The sequence below is a fragment of the Canis aureus genome, chromosome 12, assembly GCF_053574225.1.
Source record: "Canis aureus isolate CA01 chromosome 12, VMU_Caureus_v.1.0, whole genome shotgun sequence".
Taxonomy (NCBI): Eukaryota; Metazoa; Chordata; class Mammalia; order Carnivora; family Canidae; genus Canis; species Canis aureus.
This window is the reverse complement of record NC_135622.1, coordinates 8,497,476-8,514,175: the sequence shown is the minus strand read 5'-3', so window position 1 is coordinate 8,514,175 and position 16,700 is coordinate 8,497,476. Positions and strand designations below refer to the sequence as shown.

The 16,700-nt window shown below is 52.3% G+C and overlaps 1 protein-coding gene across 1 annotated transcript in view; it reads right to left on the bottom strand.

The window, feature by feature from the left end:
- The window catches only part of TBX15 (T-box transcription factor 15), a 124,710-nt gene extending 113,278 nt beyond the window's left edge, over window positions 1–11,432 (bottom strand). Inside the window, exon 1 of the mRNA XM_077842666.1 lies at window positions 11,333–11,432. The gene's annotated coding sequence lies outside the window, so the exon portion shown is untranslated. The remainder of the gene's footprint in view (window positions 1–11,332) is intronic.
- Window positions 11,433–16,700: the final 5,268 nt, after the last annotated feature.

The following is a 16,700-nucleotide window of genomic DNA, read 5'->3' as shown; positions in this document are numbered from 1 at the left end:
GACTGGCAGGACAATCTGAAGAAAGATTAAGCAGGATGGTTTACTGTCTGTGACTTAAGTGTATAATTTTATGTGGTTGGGAAAAGAAAAAAAGGCTTGGGGGATGAAACTTAGAAATCTGGGAGTGTGCTATACATTTTCTCCACTCATTATATCAAAGCATTTTCAAAATCTCATGACCCAATCTGTCCCCCCTTTAATGTTTAGGAATTAAAAGTAGGATGCCCAATGCATGAGGCTAATTCCTGAGGCAATCCCCAGATTTCCCAGCCACCAACCTTAGGTCTTGAGTGGAGTCTACAGGTCTATTTCAGGCCTGAAGCTGATGGAAAAGGAACAAGCTGGAGGTCCCCTACCCTATTGCCCTGCAGGTCCTAAAGAGGAAGAGGTTATTAAGCACCCAAAGAGTCAGAAGGAATCAAGGGGAAAGTGGGAGACAGGACCTCACTGACCACCTGTAGGAACCTATGGGAAACGGATAGAGTCCCAGCCTTGACAGGAAGAAAGCCCAAAAGGAAAGAGCAGCATAATAACTGCTCACCTAAAACTGACCATGTCTAGATATTCTGATTTTTTTTTTTTTCAAAGGAACAACAGAGTTCTGCTGTGTAAGGACAAGAGTCCTGGCAACACAGCCTCTACATCCCCCACATACCAGTCTTCCTTCTGTTTCTTCACACTAAATGCCATCACTGCTAATACCTCAATGCAAGGTGATCTTACCAGGCTCTGGGATTTTGCAGTTTTGTGTAAGTGAAAACAAAGTAAAAAATAGTTGCCAGCAGGACACCTTAGTCTGCCCTTAAACACGTGGGCCAGGACACCCGGCGTGGGTGAGGCAATCACAATGAATTCAAGCCTGTCTAGGCACTAGTTATAAAACATTAGGAAGCGACTATGGGGTGGGAGGTAACCCTCTGGACTCTAAGGCAGGTGAAGCCTAGTGAACAGGTCCCCCTCGGTCTAAACTATGTGACCTTCCGCAAGCCAGTTCATGGCCCGTGCCTCAGTTTCCCTGTCGGCAGAGTGAAGGAGCAGGCAAGCAAAGCAGGCAAGATTTTCAATCGGAGGCTGAACAGACCTGAGGTTTTATTGTTCCTGTGATCGAATCCTCCGGGAATATGAGGCCAACGTACCCACTTTGCACTTCTTCCAAACTGGCGCCCAGTTAGGGGGTGGCACACCTGGCCTGGAGCCCTTGGGTGGGCGTGGGAGGGAGCTGATTTCTGGAAACGCCCGCCCGCCGGGTGCCAGCGCGGCGGACACTGCGCAGGCCCACTCGGGCAGACCGGGCGGACCGCATCTCCAGTCTCCGGGCTGGTTCAGGTTGCCCCGCGCTTCGGGACCGGGCGTGCGTCCTCGACTGTGCAACCACCCCCTCACACTTTTTAAAATAAATGCCCGTGGGGGCGAAAGGGTCTTTAATGATGTTTTTTTGTTTTCGCGAAATAAAATCTTTTGTTTTTATTTTAAACCAGCAGCGTGCCCACCTCTTGGTCCTTCCAGATGTTTGCAATAAAATCGCAGGTTTTGCCTTTGGGACTGGAAATAAAATTTAACGGCCTTCACCCTGTAATTATTCTCTTAGCTCGCCCTTCATAAATTTATCTGCTTTCTATCGGCGTTGGGGTAGGGGGCGAGCGAAAGGGGAGAAAGCCCCGATTTTATATTTGTGACTATAAAAAAGCGCCACCCGGTTTCCTCGCCTTCGGCGGCCGTGGTGTAACCGGGAGAGCCTGGCCCGGCGGGCGGCAACATTGCGCTATTGTTCGCCGCCTTCGGTCTGCGCAGGAGCTGGGCCCCTCCACAAAGGGGGCCTTGTGCGGCCGTGCCCAGAGCGGCCGCGCCCAGGAGGCGAGGAAATCCTGTTCCCCCAGGCCCAGCGCCTCTTTTCCCCGCGAGGATGGTGCAGCCCGGCAGTCGGACCTTCGCCTTCAGCCTGCGCCCGCCGTGGGGGCCGCCGGCTGCTGCCCTGCCAGCCTTCGCAGGAAGCGAAACCTCGAGCCTGCGCTCAGCCCACTGAGGGTGAGGGAGGAGCCTGCCTCTGCATACCCAGGAGCTCGGGAAGGCGGCTGTGTGGCCGTGAGGCTGAGGGGCTTTCTGGAAGGCCGTCCAGCGCCTTTCTTTCGCCTTGCTTGGGCTGGAAAGTACCATTCCGGTACCTTCCTGAGCTCAAGGGAAGGTACCATTCCGGTACCTTCCTGAGCTCAAGGCTGCCGGGCAACCCTACACAACCCAACCCATAGTCGCAGATTTTGAAGACACCAGCGTGCACCCCCAAATAAACGTGCGTACACCAGTAACTCCTATAGACTTGTATAGGAAGCTTGTTAAGTACAAGGTTCCTGCGTATATTTTGCATGATTATACAAAGCCATGGTTGTATCTGTCTAGCAGCATACCCATGCATGGACACACCAAGTGCAGCCATATGCATGTGCCTGCATGCCTTTCTAGAATCAAACTTGCATGTAGAAACAACCCAGGGTTGGGTACAAAGCATCACGCACAGCCATATGAGGAAACATTCTAGCTGGCCACACACTCAGCTAGCCCTAAAGTCGGCAGAAATCTACTGGAATTCCGCCTGCTCTATCTTTCCCCCAACTCCTCAGCTCCCTTGGGCGCTCTCTCTCTCTCTCACCTGCCTAAGCTGAATCCATGTGGCTGTCCCCCGACCTCTCCTTCATCTGCATGGAGCTTCCTCTGTCCCTGGGCAAGGTCTCTTAGGTGACAAAAGAAGGGGGAAATGATGAGCACCCATCCTTGAGGCCTCACCCCTTGGGAGACCTACTCAGTGCCTGGGCAAGACCAAGGCATTCCCAAGCCCTGGAGACCCAGCAGGGACTGGAAAACTGGGCAGTGAGAAATGACACCAAACAGGAGCAGGAGGGTTTTGTCTTGTTTTGTTTTTAATCACATGCAGCCCATTTCACCTTCCAGCCAGCCTGCCTTGGGCCAGAATGCCAAACCCCAGGAGCCAGACACTTCTTAGGCAAAGCATTCTTTTGAGTTCCTTCTGACATGAGGACTCCCAGCTCTCTCCTAGGTTTGCCCTTACATGTGACTCCATCTCTCTTCTCCTGCTGGTTTTTGCAGGTGCTTGGCTAAGCAAGGTTAAGAGTTCCCTTTGGTTTTTCCACTGAGAGGAAGGATTATCTAAAGCTTATGGGGGTGATGGGGGGAGAAGCCCCAGGCCCCACAGTCTAACACAGTGGGCCAAAGTCCTGGGACCTACAAGAGGATACTTAGGGGTTCCTGGGGTTGGGATGGGAAGGCTGGCAGTGGTGAGGCAGAAAGGCACTTAGGGGACTGAAATGGGGCAGCCCACAAGGACCAGCAGCTAAAAGCAAATGATTTGACGCATTAGGACCTTGATGTGATGGCTTTTTTGCCAGATGTGTTTGGATTTCGCTTGTCACTAATAAAAATCGGCCACCCAGGAGCAAAATGCCTTCGGTAGAACTAGCCGAGCTGTCTGGGCCTGAGCCTGCACTGGCAAACACCGACAAGTAGATTTTAGATTTTTACAGCCTCCTTATGGATCAATCTCTCCCTCTTCAGGAGTGAAGAACGAATTGTCCATTATATAAAGAGATTGGAAAACTGGCTCTCTGAACACACAGCTCCGAGGACGGGCTGGGGAACTAAATCCTTCCAAGTGGGTGTGCGGGAGTGGGGCGGGGAGGCGTAGCTACACTGGCCAGACCGGTGCTTGCTTCTGCCCTCTGGCTGGGGAAGGAGGAGCTGGGAAGAGGTGCGTGAGCTAGGTCACGGGTGGCTTTTCATCAGTGTCAGTCCATAATTCATAAGCCACCTCTTCTACCCTTCTTAAGCAAAACCAAATCAGTATGGGTGGAAAAAATATCTAGAACTCTTAGGCGATGTGCATCACATCCCTAGTGACATGGAAACTAGCTGGGATAGGGATGTCACCAACAGGTTGCTGGGCAATCCCATGGCTACACTTGGTGTGTCCATGCATGGGAGCCTCATGGTCGCGACAAATGAGCCCCTTGAAATGTTTATATATGTAAAACATTATTACATATATAAAACATACACCATATAATATAAAACCAATTACATATATGTGCATACAGACAGTCGTTTTACCACTCTGATGGGCTTTCAGAACAAAGACACACACGATAAGTGTCTGTGGAGAGGCTGACTTTGCCAGAGTTACAGGGCTTGTTCTGGGAGGAGGGGGAGGAGGCAGTCCGATGCTGGTGGCACTCAAATAGCAGTAAGGACCATCGTACTCTAGCCCACAGCCAAGTACAACAGGAAGCCAGGGACAAGGAAGGCTACCTATGCCTAAGCAGGAAAAATATTCACTGAACTTTGTATACTTTACAGAGACTTCATAGGTCAACAAACCCAGGCAAATGAAGGTGTTTCCAGGACAGAACAATCAGAGCTTGCATATTCTCCCAATCCCCAGTGGTGTCTGCAGCACCAGAGGCCCAAGATGTTTGGGAATTCTGTGAGGCAACAGCAGTGGCACCATGGTGAGCCACTACACCCACCAACATGTGCCCCCAATATTGCTCTCCTTGTCTGCTTTCACGGGAAAGAGAACTTCTGACCCAGCTTGGAAAAACAGCAGAGGATTTGCCATCCAGAGGAAAACGCTTCCAGGAAAGTCAGAGAGAAAAGTTAAGAAGCACGGATTTCCACAGCCTTCATCTCATGCCGCCAAATCTCATTCCGGATCTCTTCTCTTTCTAGTCTGCACCATTTAGGAAGAACTCATACCCACCGGGCCTTTTACTTTGTGCCAGGCCTTGTGCTAAGTGCTTTCCATAAACCAACTCATTCTACCCACTTTGAGATCTGTGAACCAAGAACCAGTGCTACCAGCCCCATTTTACAGAGGAGGCAACTGAGGTACAAAGGGAGATATGTAACTTGGCATGGGTCTCACACCTTTCAGTGCAGGTATTATAGCTCTACAGCCAGAATTCTTTTTTTTCCCCCATTTTCTTTTTTTTTTTTATTGGAGTTCAATTTGCCAACATATAGCATAACACCCAGTGCTCATCCCATCAAGTGCCCCCCTCAGTGCTCGTCACCCAGTCACCCCCACCCCCTGCCCACCTCCCTTTCTCCACTCCTGTTTGTTTCCCAGAGTTAGGTGTCTCTCATGTTCTGTCTCCCTTTCTGGTATTTCCCACTCATTTTTTTTCTCCTTTCCCCTATTCCCTTTCACTATTTTTTATATTCCCCAAATGAATGAGACCATATAATGTTTGTCCTTCTCCAACTGACTTAATTTCACTCAGCATATAATACCCTCCAGTTTTATCCACATTGACGCAAATGGTGGGTATTCATTGTTTCTAATGGCGGAGTAATATTCCATTGTATACATAGACCACATCTTCTTTATCCATTCATCTTTTGATGGACACCGAGGCTCCTTCCACAGTTTGGCTATTGTGGACATTGTACAGCCAGAATTCTTAATCCCTAATACCCCCAGCCTCTCTGGGTGCAAAGACACTAACATGCCATTTACACACCTGCGTTGTCTCTGCCTTTAAGTGACTCTAACAAAGGTGGCGGAGCTGGGGAGGAACTGATGGAATTGTCTCACACAGGCCAAAGAAAGCCCACCCCATCTAAAATACACCCAGATGGCCTTCCCAGCTTGAGTGCAGTGTCCTTGCCAGGGAGGAGATAGAAGGGCAAGAGCTCCACCCTGTCTTTCCTCACCTGACCATGCTGAACAGAAAAGATACAACACCACCAATCATACTGGAAGGGAAGGGGATGGCTGCTGGCTCTCTAAGGAAGATCAAGCCGCCAAGCTCTGGTTGGCTCCCGTGGCTCCTCCTTGGTACTCACCTCAAGTTGGCTTCTACCTGTACCCACAGACTTGCCACCCCTGGACCTTCCCTCCTGGTGAGGCTAGACCCGGGCTGCTTTGCTTTATTAGCATGGGGTTTATGTGACTAGATCCTTTATTTTTTTTTTTTTTTTGACTAGATCCTTTATTGATTGAACCCCCAAACCACCTATTGCCTGTAGGCTTCCTGCCTGATGGGGCCGTCCACTCCCCCAGGCACAGATCTTCCATGAGATACTTTCAGGCTGATAACTGAGCAATAGGAGGCAACTGAGCCCCACTCCACCCCAGCTCAGTTCACAGCACCTGTCCTTCCCCAGTGACATTTGTCCACCCAGCAGTGGATGGTAGCCAGACCACTTCTGCCCTCAGATTGGGAATTTCCTGAACAGATTAACAGTGTGTTAATCTGGCATAAGAGTCATAACTCCAAGGTCACTAGGGAGATACTGCTCCCTATGGTGGGCCCTCAAATGTTTTCTTTCTTGCTTGCTTTTCCTTCCTTCCTTCCTTCCTTCCTTCCTTCCTTCCTTCCTTCCTTCCTTCTTTCCTTCCTCTCTCTCTCTCTATTTCTTAAAAATATTTTATTTATTTATTCATGAGACACACAGAGAGAGAGAAAGGCAGAGACACAGGCAGAGGGAGAAGCAGGCTCCTTGCAGGGAGCCCGACGTGGGACTCCATCCTGGGGCTCCAGGATCACGCCCTGGGCTGAAGGTGGCGCTAAACCGCTGAGCCACCTGGGTGGCTCTTTCTCGATTTTATTTATTTTTTCATGACAGACGCGCAGAGAGAGAGGCAGAGATATAGGCAGAGGGAGAAGCAGGCTCCCCGCAGGGAGCCTGATGCAGGGACACATCCCAGGATCCCGGGATCATTCCTGAGCCAACGGTAGATGCTCAACCCCTGAGCCACCCAGGTGCAGCCTCGTCAAACATTTTCAACGTGAGTTCTCCTCCCATCTCCCTCCCCCTCTCACCTATACACACATTCACATGGCTCAATTTAGCGGTCCATAGTATATTTTAGTCCTTATTTCTCCAGCTCAGATCTGTTTAAAATGCAAATAAGGAAAAGGTGTCCCCTGATTGGTATCAGCAGTTTATTCTTCAAGATAGCTGAGGCCTCAGATATCCGATTTGTCACATAAAAGGGGACAGAGAAGGAAAACTCCTAGGGCCTTAGGACCCGGCATAATAAGGGAGAACTTTGGAGTTTGGAAGAAATACCTGGGTTTGGCTTGAGAAGGATAGCTTTTTGGTTTAATTTGGTGGGAAAGAAGAGTAAAGCAGAGGTCCCTGGTGTCCAAGGAGGGCTCCCTGTGGAGCCGCAGAACAACTGGGCTTGGGCAGGAGACAGACTCATCATCTGGAGTCCCCACCCCTCAAAGGGTGCACCTCTGCAGTGATGCCCCAAAGTCCCAGGAAACCTTCAGGCTCTGTGGTACTCAGACTGAGTCAGATCTTGTTTCCATGCGAGGGGTGGGGGCATTGCCTCCATTCACCCAAGTCACAGGGCTAGCTCTTGCTTCCTACACAAAGTGAAGGCAGGCCTGGGGGAGTTGGGGCTGTGTGGGTGCAGGAAGATTTTCAGAGAACAGTCCCTGGGATGGCCCTGGGCACTGGTCGAAGCCATCTTCCTGCAGGATCCAGAAAGAGGGAAGAGGGTAGAACTCCAGCAGATCATACCTTCTCCTTTTTCCCTTTTCCTGATTTTGGTTTCTTGGTGGAATGTTGGCAGCCTCTCTTCTTGGGCTATTTTTTCTCTCTCCCTGATGGCAAATCCAGTCTCCCTGGCAAACTTGCTTAGAGCAAACACTGCATTAAAATTCCTGTTGAGGGGCGCCTGGGTGGCTCAGTCGGTTAAGCATCTGCCTTTGGCTCAGGTCATGATCCCAGGGTCCTGGGATAGAGCCCCGCATCACACACCCTGCTCTGTGTAGAGCCTGCTTCTCCCTCTCCCTCTGCCTGCTGCTCCCCCAGCTTGTGCTCTCCACCCCCCCACACCGTGTGTGTATGTGTGTCAAATAAATAAATAGAATCTTTTAAAAAATTAAATAAAACTCCTGTTGAAGCAATGTTGTATTATGCCCGAGTCCTTGGTGTGGCTGTTTCCCCAGGCAGGAGCTCCATGCTGCTCTCAAACCCCCTTGTGCCCTCACTGGTAACGTCCACTCCTGTCTCTCTTCCTATGGAGCTTCCCTCAGTGCCACAGATGCATCTTTTCACCCAACCAGCTGACCTGGTCCACTTTTCTACCTGCCCTGAGACTCCCACTTGCTTCCTTTCCATCTATTTTTCCTGAATGTTTACACTGTCACTGGCAGCAGAGCTCACAGGTGTCCTGCAAGGTGGAGAGAGAGGTGAGTGAATGGGAGTGTCAGGGCAAGGGAGAGGAAAAGAACGTGCAGGGGGAGCCAGCTCCTCTCCTGGGCCTTTGCCTCAGGCCCTACAGTGCCCCTTGACCACTCTAAGGTGGTCAGCTTCTGTTCTGCTCCCAATTCCCCAGATGCTCTGCTGGCTCTATCTCGATCTAGCAGTGAGGGTGGGCAAGTTGACAGTGGCCGCCTCAGAGCCTGAGAAGCATGATTGGGACTTTTAGACTGAGAGGCTACAGAAAATAAAAGCCAGAGAAACATGAGAGGAAAAGGAAGGATCGAAGGGCAAGACAAAACTTGGGAGGGAGGGAGGGAGGGAGGGAGGGAGGGAGGGAGGAGTAACAAAAGGAAAAAGAGGAAAAAAAAAAAAAAGAAAATTGAAGGAAAGCGGACAGGACTATTTCACCTCCTGAAATCCTAACCCTGGCCTGGGCATAAAATCAAGATATCCGGCTCTGATCCATCTTCCCAAAGTAAGATTTAGGGTGAGTCTGAAGAAAGGACTAGGGAGAGGGCCTGGACCGGGTCTTTCTCATACAGGGCAGAGCTCCTGTAGCCAATGGCCTAGCTGAGACCAGACTCCTACAGAGACCCAGGAGCCTAGTAAGACCCACCCGCAGACAGAAGATGGGTGAGGCTCCTGCATTGCTTCCTCAAGCTGTGATGCGTTGGATACACAGTCCCCACGTCTCAGGGAGAGGAAAGAGAAGAGATTCCAAGTAGAGAATAGAAAGTAATGGGGTGAAAGGGCTGGTGGGCTGAGGACCCCAGGGAATCCGAGACTTCTCGCTGTGCCCTAGAGTGGTGGGAGTTCGGCCTCCTTGGCCTTGGCAGAAAACGGAGGGCCTCTCTGGGGAGTGTGCGAGTGGGAGGAGTCGGTGTGAAGCCTGCGGTGTTTGACTGGCGCTGTATGGAGTTTAATATTCTTGAGAATCTAATCCAATTTGAGGCCATTAGGCCAAGTGCCAGAACAGGTTGCACGTCGGTTTTATTTCAGTAAATCCCAGTGGCCGGACAGACCGATGGAACGGGTAGGTATTGGCCCTCCACCCACCGAGTCTGCAGCTGCCCCTTTCCTGGCAGGGCATAAGGTGGCAGGTACCCAGTTCTTCGTTGTAAGGTAGGGGGTGATTTCTCTCTCTGAGCTCCTCCTTCCCTCTCTTCCAATTCAATTCACAGAATGTGAAGTTAGAGTCTCAGCTTTTCCAATAGCACCCCGGCTTCCCCTCTCTGCCCCCCGCCCTGGTCAACCTTTCCACACCTCCACTAGCATCTCTAGGTCAAAGACGAATAAAGCCCAGCTTCCTGCCTGGGGTGAATGCGGACCGGTCCGCTGGGAGACAGGAAGAAAAAAAAAAAAAAGAAAGAAAGAAAGAAAGAAAAAAAAAAAACCTTAGCGAAGAGGAATGCGCTGCAAACCGGGGAGAGCAGATGTGCCTGGCATCCCCGGCCCAGCCCTGGCCGGGCCCAGAAAGCCGCTCCTCAGCCCCGCACCCGTGGAATTGTATTATGGTCTCCCCGGTCCAATCATCTTTTTACAGAAAAAAAAATTTTTTTTTAAATATAAATTACTGCTTTGCGAGATCAAAGTGCCGCTTTCTGGTGCATCTGGCTGAGCGGGGAGATGGGGGAGGGAGTGGGGCAGAGTGGCGCAGTCCTAGTTACCCAACTTCAAAGTGTTTTCAAGAATGAATTTTGGCCAGTATATTTTAAATTTTCTTCCTCCTCCATCTTCGCCCGGTGCTCAGCGGGGAAGCGCGTAACTGCGCTGGTTCTGGGCGGGCGGAGAAACCTCGCCTTCACCAACTCCACTCGCACTAGATCGAGAGCCCCGGGGCTGCAGCCAAAGCACTGACTCCCTGACTGCGCAGGGGCATGGTGAGCGGGAGGGCGCCGGTGGCTAACCACGGATGCTGGGGTCACCACACACCCAAATAACCCGCGGGGACGCCACCAAATCGCCAAGTGACTACCAGGCAGCTGCCAGAGGCTCCTTGTCAGCCTCCTCTGCGCTCAGGCTGGCAAGTCCCTTGTGCTCCGCTGGAAGAACTGGGGAGAACTAGGTTAGGATTCGAATTATTCCGGGGACTCAGGCCAGTCCCAGGCTTTCCAGGCAGAAGGTCGCAAAGATCTTGATTGTGGATTTGTTTCTACATGACAGGTCAACTGGGCAACTATGCAGGCCTGGTCAACTAGGCCCGGCTCCCTTGAGCCCCCTCGCGCTTTCCTTAAGTGAAGCGCGGGGCTTGGCAATGGCCAAGCCAAAATTTCGCAAGGGTGGTGGGGGGCACCAGTGGCAGAAGCCGCGCGCGAGACGGGCGCGGCGAGTTGCAGGGCTTGGAAATGTTTGCGGCTGAAGAGGCTGAGTCCAGGTTGGGTTGGATCCCGGGGAGGGACTGGCCGCCTCTTGGCGCTGGCCGCCTGGTTACCGCGGAGCCGGGCGGCAGAGATCTAAAGGCTCTGTCCCGCGCGTCTGCTGAACCCAGCTCCGGAGCGAGGCGCGTAGGAGGACCGCCACGTCCCCACTGGGCTCCCTGCGCCCTTCGGGGCCCGCCCGGGGCAAGCCGGAAGGCTCTCGGCTGCTCCCAAACCGCTGCGGTCTTTCCTTTCCTGGAAAGACCAAGTGAGCAAGTATCACCTCGATTGTACTTGATCTGCGTTGTCCCTGCGTGGCCATCTCTGACGTTTTAAATTTCAGATTTTCCTGCCAGAGTAGGACGGGTTAAAACCACGGAGAGCGCGCCGGCTTTTTTCCTACCTCGGGTTCCGCTTCTCCCCTGCCGCCCTGGGGGCTGCATCTCCGACCAGAGAGCTGGGGGCGTGGGGGCCGCAGGATGCTGTTATTCTCGATTCTAGGTAAGAAAACCAAGGTCCCTAAAACTTCGTTGACTGGTCCTAAGTTATTGTGAGGCAACATTACGTAGGACCTTTTACCCAGGTCGCCTAAAAATTCTCATTCTTCCCACTCCCTCAGGGGTGATCACCCCCCGCCTCGCACTCCCTTCTCCCGCCCCGTCCCTGGAGGATGTGGCCGCGGCAGCTCCGGCGGCCGGCGCGGGCCTGTGCGCACCCGCCCTCTAAGCGCGCGCCGGGCATCTCACCTCAGCCAGGCAGGTGCAGAGGTGGCGGGCGCGGCAGGGCAGCCGTGGGTCGTCCGGCCGTAGGGCAGGAGAAGGCTGGCCGCCTCTTCCTGCTGCCCGGTGACTGAGGGGGCAGGGGGGGGGGGGGACAGGGCTGGGGAAACCGCCGTCAGCGGGCCCCGGCCCCGCCTCCCAAGCACAATATCCAGGAAACCTCGTAACTTTCCATTGTCTTAGGAGCTTCACTAAACAAATTGTCTCTATAGCTATGGAGCCCCTTAGAAGAGCGGCTAACGGGGGGAGCGCGCTGGAGAGCGGGCCCGAGCAGGCCCGGGAGGAGCCCCGAGTCGGGAGCCCGCCTGCCGGGGAGTGTGACGGGCAGCCCCGCACCGCCTGGGCACCGCGAGGAGGGAAGCGCGCCGCGCCTGGGCTTCCCCGCGCCTCGGTCTGGGAGCTGCTCAGCCCGCGTCGAGGCCCCCGCAGGACTGGGTATCCAGGCCTGGACTCCCGGCTTCCGGATGGGCAGGGGGCTGGCTCCCGGGAGAGTGCGTGTTCCTCGGAAGACCGGGTGCCAGACTACCGACCCCAAGCTCCAGGTTTCCCGGATGTTGAGTTTGCAGCGATCCCCACCCTAGATGGTGGTGGGTGGTGAAGCCTCCCCTTCCTTGTCAGCTCAGAAGTTACACTCCTCCCCCCCCCCCCCCAGATATTTGCTTTCCTGTCTTTGCAAGGCTTGAGTGTCCCACTTTTCCAGGCGCGCGCCTTCCTGCTTCGTGCACTACCCTTCGCCCCACCCGGCCCTCAGAGGTGGGTTCCCCAGAGGCCCAGGGACTCTCTGAACATGAATCGCCCGTTCTTCTCTCACCGTATTGGGTAAAAACCAGGCTTCCTTTTCTTGGGATACAGATGCATGTGGGCGTGGACCCGACTCACTGGACCATCGAGTCTCGAACCAACCGTGCACAAGCCCCTTGATTACCAAGTTCACATTTATTTGTAAAATTAGGGCGATTAGAGTAGCCCAAAAGGGCTTTTCGGTTTCTGGGGACCGGACCGCCAATTGTGGCGCGGATTCCCTGCACATCGGACACATGTGCACAACCGTATTGGAATCCCTCCACCTGAAACCCTCAAACAGCGGCGCACAGACCTCCACTGTCTTTCTGTCCCTCTAGCCACTTTTCCTGCTTGCTGGGCTGGTTTCTGCTGGGTGATTAACGACCCCAGATAGTGTAAGGAATTCGGCTTCTCGAGCTCAGCATTTTCAATTCTTTAATTTGTCCCTGGGTGACCATTAGCGATCACGGCTGTAGATCACATCGGGGGCGGGTCAGGTAGAGTGAGCAGCTGATTCAACACTGTTGGGTTTGATTTCGTTTTTTAGAGGCGACTCAGAAAGCAGTCCCCAGAGAACTTCAAGAAGGCAGCAGGCGGCAGGCTGCCCAGGTCCCTGAGCTAGACTAGCCTTGGGTTGTCACCACTCTCATTCTTTATAAACTGTAAAGCACTAGCAAATCGCAAAGCCCCTCTGGGCCTTAGACGCTGATGTGGGCGGGGCAGACAGGTGAAGAAACCCGATCACAAGTATCTGACCCAAATCCAAAGCCTCACTGGGAGAACTATGCCCTGGGTCTGGCCTGTTTCTGGAACCTGCTCACTACCGGGCAGCTCCAGAGGCAACCACAGTTTGACGTTTTTCTAGCCGATCCGGGTAGAAACAAGTTAGACTCTGCTCCATCTCTACAGTCTGTTTGCGGGGCCTCTGAGCCCTATCACTGCTCGTCTCACTTAAAGAAGAGATATAAAAAAGCAAAATGAAACAAAACAAAACAAAACAAAAATAAAGAGGAGATATTATCCTTCCTGTGGGGCAGGCAGTGGGGTCTGAAACATTCTAGATTGTCGCCCAAAGAGCTGCCACTGGTTTTTGTTTGTTTGTTTGATTTGTTTGTGCGGTTTTTGTTTTTTGTTTTTTCAGTTTGGCTTTAGTGGAGTTTTAAAATGCTCCTTTCTTTGCCCCTGTTCCCACTCTCCTTCCTGATGAAGCAGGCAGCAGCCCTGGAGGCAAAGTCTTTGGAGACAGCTCCTCTCTTGGACCTCCAGGACTTCCAACTGCTAGGGGGACTATGAGGGAAGGGATGAGAGATGAGGAAGGGGAGAGCAGAGGGGAAAGGGAAAAGTCTTTGGCTCTGGTTTCCTGGGTCTTTCAGGCTCACACGGACTCTGTTCAGAGGGAACAGAATTGAGCCGGGTTCCTGCCCTGCAGTGACCAGGGCACTGGTTTGGCTGTCCTTTCCAGCCTGCCACCCTTCAGAAAGGATACAGGGGAAACAGGAGGAAGAAGGTATCCTCATCCTCTAGGTGGCAGTAGGCTGGCCGGGGCACAGAAGAGGATCCTCCAGCTCCCTCGGAGGAATGATGACTTGTGGTCTCCTGGATAGCAGTAGTGAGACCCACTGAGCTCAAAGGTCCTGGCACTGGACTCTCTTCTCAGAGGCACCAGATCTGTAATTTCTAAATCACACTGAATTGTGATTAAGTACATGTTTTTGTAATACAAACCTAGAGCGTGGGACTAGTCTCAGCCAGATTGGGAACAGTGGCTTCTAGCCTTCCCCAGAACTGGCAGTCCTTTCCCATATTAAGACCCAAAGCTTTCCTGGGATCTTTGGCCACTCTGTGAAAATGCTGACTGAGGCTGGGTCTGTTAACAGAGGTGACCTGCCTGTTTGTAGGCCTGTGAAACCCAAGCACTATACCTCCTATAGAGAGTATAAAGGAATGTGGGGGTGTGCAGGATGAAATTAGCCAAAGAACCTTTATAGAAACATGAGTGTGATCTGTGAGGGAAGTAAGGACGTGACCAAAGCAATGCATTTGCTTTTACTGGCTGACTGACAGGCTTTGGTGGGGGACGGATAAGTTTACCAACTGTTGCAGAGACCTGTGCCTCAGGCGGGGACTTGGGAGAGGGGGTCGCTCAGGAAAACTGGAAAGCATAAAGGAACAGATACAAAAATTCCCCTATATGCTGGGCATAAAATTCCCCGTCATATATATGCATATTACATATGCATATACAAGTTTACTTAGTTTTAAAATTGCCTTAGAGTGACAAGACATGAGAGACACCTAACTCTGGGAAATGAACAAGGGGTAGTGGAAGGGGAGGTGGGCAGGGGGTTGGGGTGACTGGGTGATGGGCACCGAGGGGGGCACTTGGCGGGATGAGCACTGGGTGTTATGCTATATGTAGGCAAATTGAACTCCATTTTTTAAAAAATTAATTTTAAAAATTGCCTTGGAAAGAATAACTATACATGAATTCATTCACTCAAGAAATGATCGCTGAATGTCTACCACCTTGTAGGGCATTTTACTAAGCTCTCCTTTGTAAAAAATGTGTGTGTGTGTGTGTCTGAGTACAAATTCATCCAGCAAACTCTGATTTGGCTTCTCGGCAGGTTTGTGAAACTTTCAGCTCCGAACGATCAGAGCAATGGGGCTCAGACTTCAAGATACACACACACTTTGGGTCATTGCCAGAGGTGGTAATGAGTCTGCTGGCGCCCTAGGAGTTCACACTTTTCCTCCTGTGCTGTTGTGGAAGTGGGGGAGGGACAGCCTTGAGCTCCAACTTCCAGTCCTACTACCTTTGGGGGAAATGCTGAGAAGCAGAGTGTGCTAAATCCCTTTTAAATAATGCTTTCCATTCCTAAAGCCTGTTCCCTTTCCAGGAACGGTCTAAAGAGGTTGGGAATCATAAACCCTGCAACCAAAGAATTTCTTTTCAATGCACATGCCAGAGAGAAGGAGAGACTGGTTAGGGCAATTTCCATAGGTGCATGTTTCAATATCAACCCCCCCCCACACACACACACACATGTGCACACAAATACACACACTATAACACTACTATACAATGTCATTTGCACATAGTGTAATCAGACCTACAAAAAATGCAGAATGGAGAAGAGTTCTTCCTACTTCCTAAATTCAGAAACTCTCCAAAAAAGCTCAAAATACCATTCAGTTTTGTTTTTTTTTTTTTTTGCAATCATTTTCATGAGTCTTTACTAACTTATCTGCTTTATCAGTGCATGACCTATCCTGGTGGTGAAGCAGCAAATGAGCCAGTGGCCTGTGTCTTGGTGCGGTTAAAATCTGATCTACACACCCTGGTATTGAATGCTCAGACCCTCTGAGATGTATAAGCTAGTGGACAAGGCTCAGCAGGCTTGACATAGGCATTTACATGTACAAGCATAATCCTGGGTAGTGACTTCGAATTCTAGGCCAAGCAAAGAGGTACTAATATGAGCTATTCGGTCTGGAAGTGCCTCCTTCTTTGTTTTTGGTCCACTAGGGTAGGGTATGACAAAGGAGTAGGAAGGAAGGTAAAACATCCCAAAAGATAGAAAAGCCGGCCACAAAATGCCATGGAAAATAGTGCCGCGGAAAATAATGCCGCTGGAGGGACGGGGTGGGGGAGGGAAGGGGGCAGGGGTAGGGGTTGAACGTCGCCCACCCGAAGTCGTTCAGATGTGGCTGCGCTCAAGCACACCCTACATCAACGGCCCAGGCGGGTACAGTTCTCTCGACGCGAAGGCAGTGACGAGGGGGCACTGCGAACGGGGGAGCCTTTCCTAGTACGGATTCAGGGGACGCGGAAACTGCGGGCGACCTCCCTAATTGCCCATTCGCCTTCGTTGTATCTAGTGAAGCAGGCAACAGAGAAAGATCATGCAGCTGCAAACATTTTCACTTTCACCTTAAGTAAAGCAAACGGCTTTTCCTTTTCTGAATATCGCTCTGTTTTCTGCATCTAGTTTTCAGAAACGTAGCCTTGGCCATAAACGCGCGCGATCATTTCCACTGCACCTGTACAGGTGAGAGCCGCTCACACCCCTGCGGCGCGGATTGCTAAATTACAGAGCCAGGCGGCTCCCCCCCAGGGTTGGCCGCGCGCTTCCGTCCCCAGCCCGGGCTCGGCCGCGGGGCCCTAACTGGTGAGGGCCAGGGGAAGTGACAGAGAGGCCGCTTGAGGACCCCAGCCGCCCGCCGCCGCCGCAGCTAGGCTGGAGAAGGGAGTCCCGCCGCCGGTCGCTCGAGCGCAGGAAGCGGGCAGCGCCAAACGCACCCTTCGCAGCGGGGCGCTTTCCACTCGCAGCGGAGGAGAGGGGAGGCTTCTAGGTCAGCCTCGGTCCCCACCCTGCGAAGCGCGGGAGCTCCCTGTGCGGCTCGGGCACGTAAGCGACATCCCGACCGAGCCCGGGCGGCGACGCCTGCCTTTGTCCCAGGCGGGAGGCGCCGTGCGGAACTCGGGGGGCTGCGAGAAGCAAAGAGAAAAAGGAGAAGGTTGGGGGAACTGGGGAGCAGCGCGGCCGAG